The sequence below is a fragment of the Lolium rigidum genome, chromosome 4, assembly GCF_022539505.1.
Source record: "Lolium rigidum isolate FL_2022 chromosome 4, APGP_CSIRO_Lrig_0.1, whole genome shotgun sequence".
NCBI classification, from domain to species: Eukaryota; Viridiplantae; Streptophyta; class Magnoliopsida; order Poales; family Poaceae; genus Lolium; species Lolium rigidum.
The window spans coordinates 20,510,394-20,517,494 of NC_061511.1; positions in this window are offsets into that span (position 1 = coordinate 20,510,394).

The window sequence follows — 7,101 nt, forward strand, 5'->3', positions numbered from 1 at the left end:
GTTGACCAGGTGCTAGGCCGGGCTGGCCGGTCTAGACCTGGCCAGGGACCGGGCGGCAACCGGAAAGGTCGCAAAACTCCGTCCGGTTGGCCCCGGTACGACGCCCGATTGGCGCCGGGGTGAATCCGGTCTGCCGCCCGGTTTGACCGGGCCAGGGACCGGGCGCGCCGGCGTGCCGACCGGTCTGACCGTGTGCTAGACCGGTCTGGACTTCTTCTTCTCCTCTCGCGCATGCCTCCCGCTCCTCCCTCGCGCGTCCATGAGATATCTTCATGTCCAGCTCCATGTCCAGCCTCACGTCCTTCTTCACGTCCAGATGCTTCTCTTCTCCTCGTGCGATGCTTGTCTCCTCTTCATACCTGATGATACATAAATAACAAAACTTAGGAAGTATAAAGTTCTCTTCAATCAAAGTATCGTTTAGAAACAAGTTCACCTGTTGTTTAAGTAGCTTCGCACGAGCCCTTGTAATTGGTCCAATCCTAACTTCATTGGACTTGAGCTTCACAGCAGGTTCATCTTCATTTATCAATGACGGAGGTAATGGTGTAGTAGGGATGTCCTCATCATGACAATAGAAGTAGGATGCCTAGCTACGGGGTAGTTATGATCAAGTTTTACATTGGTGTTTGCTGTGGACTCTAAATCTAGGGTCGGATGACAAGCTAGCACAGAAGCAAACGCTAGTTCAGCTCCAGCAAGAAGTTCTTTGCGTACTAAGGATTGAATCCTGGCATGATTCTTGAATTGAGTCATCAAAGATGATAGAGTCTCGGGAGCTGGATCAAGAGGGAACATGGTCTTCCACACCATGGTCAGATGAGCATGGTACTTATCTAAGTAATAATGTACCTTCTCCCCCCGATACTCGAACTTCGCCACAATTACGGCTTTCGATCTGTTCGACCATAATGAGCACTTCGGGTGTGACATGTCAGTCATTGTTGCAATCTTCTCGTGGACTCACGTGCTTTCCTTTGATTCGTTGAAAACAACGACCGTTGAAGATGAAGAAAAAGCAAGTCAGGGCAAGATTCTTTCTAAAGAAAAGTATAAGAAACAAAGGGGCGTTGATTGCTTACAAGTTAAGCTCTCAGTAGCAACACACAGACGATCCAAAGCATGTTGTTCGACTGCTGTGGAAAACTCGCTCTTCTTTTTCACCAATGCAGCCATGGCATGGAGTCCAACCATGTCTTTATCCAATTGAGATATTTGATTGCGCAGTCGACGCACAAGTTCAGACTCATCGACAGCTGCAGAGTTCAGAGAACTTTCGGCACGAGAAGAAGTCGAAGGTATCTGCAGCAAGTTGTTTAATATACATCCTCAGAAAATCAACAAGGATAAATTATCAAATTCAGGGAACTCGCATCGGGAGCGATCAAAAGCTTTTCATTCAAAGAAAGGCTATGATAAAAGTTAAGTGCTGGCAACAGAGCCAGCATAATTCATTACAAATAAAAAGGATGAGATAAATGTGTTCAAGTTACAACTAAGCAAATTAATAGATTCAAGGCGCTTGAGTTTGCGCAGACAAGCTTGGAGCAGTCTTGGATGCAGTTTTCTTCTTTTCATCGTCAACTAGCTTGAGGAGCTGGCTTGCGCATATGCATGTTGATTCATTGAAGGAGCCAAGATCGACAGGAAAACCATCCGCGTTCGTTGGTAACGCTTTGGATAGTTGCTCCAATTCAGATTCAAGGCCATGCCCACATCAAGAGCTGAAAAGCAAGAACCGTTTCATGAAGGCGAGAGCGACGCTTCGGTACCTAAATAGCGCTGTTAGAGTCAACGAAGAATGTGTTTGCAAGCTCTCCAAGAGTCATGTTCTGGTCTATCTTGGGGAACATTAGTGAGAACAGCGTCGACAAAGATCCCTTGGCCTTCTTCAGAAGTTCTTGGATTTGCTCACTGGATTCCACAGCAAAAGAAAGGGCACCGGACATAGATTCCACCCTGAGCTTGTTGGTGCGGTCGAAAGGCATGTCAGAAGTACCTGGAAATGTTACGGAAAGAAATTCATTACAACAAAAAAATATCGAAGGAAGAGAAGAAATAAACGAGGCAAACGCCCCAATCTGCTCCGCGTTCAACTCAGACGCGGCGGCCGCACCGCAGTCCAGTGCCGAGCCTGGGGCTGCCTTGGTGACGGTCGCACGCCGCAACAATTATCTCAGGCCAAATCTTGATGCTGCATCGTCGCGCTGCTCGCGTGAATCAGCCGGCCACAGCACCCGTTAATCGCCTGTGCAGGAACACACGCCTCAACAGCGGACGCTGAGCCGGCCACAGCCCACGTGCGTCGCTTGGTCAGCGAGGACAGTGCCAGGCCGCCGCATCCACGCGCCACACGCATCAAATGTTCTTATGGGCCAAGACCTGCAAGGGGGACTCGTATGGAGAGATAATACAGGTATCAGCTGCAATAAGGGATCAAGGAGAAATTTGTAGGTTGTACCTGTAAGGGAACCATCAAGGAGAGGAGTGAATTCTGATAAACAATGTATTTAGTCTAATATCCTAACTTGTATATACGGGTTGGTAGTGTATAAACTAAACCGTATACGTGTATGCTTGTACTTGTACCCCCTATATATATTACCATACCGGCCCCTATGAGGTGCACGGTTCTTACCCTACACACATACGTTTACCCTAGTTTTTATGGTATCAGAGCGAAGGTAGATCCCTCGCGTCTTCCGCATCGTCCTACCCTAGATCGATGTCGTTTACCTCCGGCAATTCGATCTCTGGCCCGATCGCCTCCCTCACTACCTCGCTGAAGTCCGCCGCTAGCGGATTGACAAGCAGAGGGGTGGCCATGGCCTCGAGAATTCCACCGTCGCCGATCAGCCTCGACAACAAGATCACGATCCGCCTCACAGGGGACAATTACCTCTATTGGCGCACCCAGGTGGATCCAATCCTGCGTAGCAATCTGCTATTCGGTTTCGTGGATGGCAGCCTTCCTTGTACCGCCGCCGAGATCGCCAGTCCGGTGGAGGCGGAGGCTGCTGCTACCCCTACCATCGCCAATCCTCAGTTTGCAGCGTGGCATCAGCAGGATCAGGCGATCCTGTCCGTGCTCGTCTCCTCTCTTACCGAGGGGGTGCTCGGTATGGTGATGCTTGTCCCTTCATCGCAATAGGCGTGGGAAACCCTAGAGGCCAGCTTTGCCTCGCAGTCCACGGCTCGCGTCATGGCTATCCGCACCGAGCTGAGCAAGATCAAGAAGCATGACTTCCCAAACGCGACTGCATACTTCAACAAGATCAAGTCCCTGACGGATATACTGTCCTCCATCGGACAGCCTCTACACCCTGACGAGATCAATACTTTCCTGGTTGCTGGCTTGGACAACGATTATGATGCCCTGGCAGATCGCATCGGTGCCCGTTGATACGTCTCAAACGTATCTATAATTTCTTATGTTCCATGCTACTTTTATGATGATACTCACATGTTTTATACACACTTTATGTCACTATTATGCATTTTCCGGCACTAACCTATTGACGAGATGCCGAAGAGCCAGTTGTTGTTTTCTGCTGTTTTTGGTTTTAGAAATCCTACAAAGGAAATATTCTCGGAATTGGACGAAATCAACGCCCAGGGTCTTATTTTTCCACGGAGCTTCCAGAAGACCTAAGAGCATACGAAGTGGGGCCACGAGGCGCCACCACGCCAGGGCCGCGCGGCCTGGGTGGGGCCCGCTCCGCCCTATGGTGTGGGGCCCTCGTGCCTCCACCGACGCTGCCCTTCCGCCTACTTAAACTCTCCGTCGCGAAAACCCTATCACCGAGAGCCACGATACGGAAATAGTTCCAGAGACGCAGCCGCCGCCAATCCCATCTCGGGGGATTCAGGAGATCGCCTCCGGCACCCTGCCGGAGAGGGGAATCATCTCCCGGAGGACTCTTCATCACCATGATCGCCTTCGGATTGATGTGTGAGTAGTTCATCCTTGGACTATGGGTCCATAGCAGTATCTAGATGGTTGTCTTCTCCTCATGTGCTATCATGTTAGATCTTGTGAGCTGCCTATCATGATCAAGATCATCTATTTGTAATGCTACATGTTGTGTTTGTTGGCATCCGATGAATATGGAATACTATGTCAAGTTGATTATCAATCTATCATATATGTGTTGTTTATGTTCTTGCATGCTCTCCGTTGCTAGTAGAGGCTCTGGCCAAGTTGATACTTGTGACTCCAAGAGGGAGTATTTATGCTCGATAGTGGGTTCATGCCTCCATTGAATCCGGGACAGTGACGAAAGTTCTAAGGTTGTGGATGTGCTGTTGCCACTAGAGATAAAACATCGATGCTTTGTCTAAGGATATTTGTGTTGATTACATTACGCACCATACTTAATGCAATTGTCTGTTGTTTACAACTTAATACTGGAAGGGTGCGGATGCTAACCCGAAGGTGGACTTTTTAGGCATAGATGCATGTCGGATAGCGGTCTATGTACTTTGTCGTAATGCCCTGATTAAATCTCATAGTAGTCATCATGATATGTATGTGCATTGTTATGCCCTCTTTATTTGTCAATTTCCCAACTGTAATTTGTTCACCCAACATGCTATTTCTTATTGGAGAGACACCACTAGTGAACTGTGGACCCCGGTCAATTCTTTTACATCTGAATACAATCTACTAAAAACATTGTTCTTTACTGTTCTTCGCAAACAAACATCATCTTCCACACTATACATTTAATCCTTTGTTTACAACAAGCCGGTGAGATTGACAACCTCACTGTTACGTTGGGGCAAAGTATCTTGATTATGTTGTGTAATAATCCAGAACATAGGAACAACGAAGGGTAGATTTAGAAATGGGATGTGCATTTCATCGCAAAACGGGGGAAATTTTCGCGCCTTATTGCAACTAAACCTAAGAGGGATCGAGGTTCTCTCTCATTTTGCACTCAGGGTTAGGCAATGTGAGTTAGGGAAATTTCGACATGATCTCTTTTGTATCTTGTTACTTTGGAGAATAATTGCATTTGATAAGTGATAACACATTTAACTATAAACATCACACAATATAAACAATGAATTCATAATTCAAACACAAGATATAAATTCAAATCACTTTGAATTTCAAAGTGAATATCAAATACAATATTTAATCAAGAATATAAACATTACATAATACAAAAACTCATAAACAAAACTTGAGCTTTATTGATATACAACACAAATTACAAAGTCTTTACAACATTCTTGATACAAGAATTGAGACATAATGATCAGTAATAAAAGAAAAGGAAAATTACAAGTTTATTCTAAACTAAACCTAGACTAAGTGGATTGAGGATGATCTTCTGGCCATAGCATAATTCAAACCTGCAAAACACATAGCAAAGAACTAGCCAGAATGTAAGTGTTAGCAAAAATCACAGGAAAATTCAGTTTGGACAGTTAGCCAAATAACACAGAGATTCAGTTTAGACAGTGCACACTGTCACAGCACACTTGTGCTTGTCCAAATTCCTGGACAGCACAAGATAGGCATAGGCAGAACAGAACTGAGCAAGCCACAGGGGCTCAAGTTTCACCATATGAAGGCTGTTGCTAGCCAAGCAACAGCAAGGCAATGCAAGGGGTGAGTCATAAAGTAACCAGGCTTGTGTGTCATGGCCAGGGAAGAAGTAGAGACCATATAAATAGCACACAAACCCTAGAACCATGACAGTCGACCAGATATGCAAATCACCAGGTAAGGGTGAAGCAAGAACCAGCACCAGTTCATCCAGTTCATACTCACGAACAGAAACCAACACAACCACTTAGCCCAGGAATCATGGTGACCTGAGAAGCTCAACCAGAAACTGGAGGTGAAGGGTTGTGCACAAAAACCCCAAGTCTGCAGCAACCAAATATTTCAATCTAGGAGCTGGAACAAGGTATACCAAGTTCCTGGACAGATCCAATGGATCTGATCCATCATATATGCATGATATAAGCATGGGATTGAGCAGATGCTCAAATGGGTAGATCATCACTTGGTTTTCACCAAGGATTACTGCCAGTCTAAAAGCCACTAAAAATGAAAAGCATCTAGATACAGATCTTGTACACAGAAGCTAGCACACATGCACAGATGCACACACTAGCCAGATCATATGCACAGATAGCACCAGTAGATGAATTGCAAGGATTAGCAGCTAATAAAGACTACACAGTAAATCCTAAGCTATGAACCATCAGTAAACCCTAGATTTCATCAGGCAAGCATATTGGCATTCATATCTAGTATGATCCCCAAATATGCAAGCAAAGGTTGAGTAGCCACAAGATCCAATTAAATAGGTGAGCAACCAATCAGTAGCAAGGCTACTGAGGTCACATCACACTTAGCACCATTTAAAAGAAAGCCAAACATAGCACATCATTATCCAAGAATGGATTCAGATTCATTTGCTTGCTAAACAATCATGAATAGCCAAATCATTTGCAAGCAAGTCATTTAAATCATTACTGCATAAGCAGTTCATCATCACTTAATTAATACAAGCATGAATTTATCACAGATCCATGCTTAGTACTGACAGCAGCATAATACAAGGCAACACAGTTTAATCACTGCATCAAAGCCACTGGAGTAAGTCCAGTTAGCTTGAATGAGAAACAGCACAAGTAAGTAGCAGTATAGTGATGCTTGAGCATCAGCATCACAAAGAAATTGAATCACTTAGCCACAGGATTAATCAGTAAGCTATCACTGACATTTAATTGATCAAATGGATCAATTGAATCAAGTCAAGCTACACAGAGAAGCTAGCCAACAAGCAATGGATGATCCAATGGATCATTAGCTTGCAGTAGATAGAAGCACTGGAAGATTAAGCAACTATGGCATAGCTCTGTGTGATCACGGGATCACCAGAGAGCAACAGAGCATGAGGAGGAAGAAGAACAGTAACAAGGGAGGCGCACAGACATGGAGAAGAGGAAGAGGAAGTGAAGCCAACTTACATGCGCCTAGAAGCAGAAGCTAGGGCATGGCGAGGCAGTGCTCGCGCGGCCCTAACAGCTGCAAATCCAGGGTAGGCGCCGACGTTACGCCGGCGAACACGAACACCA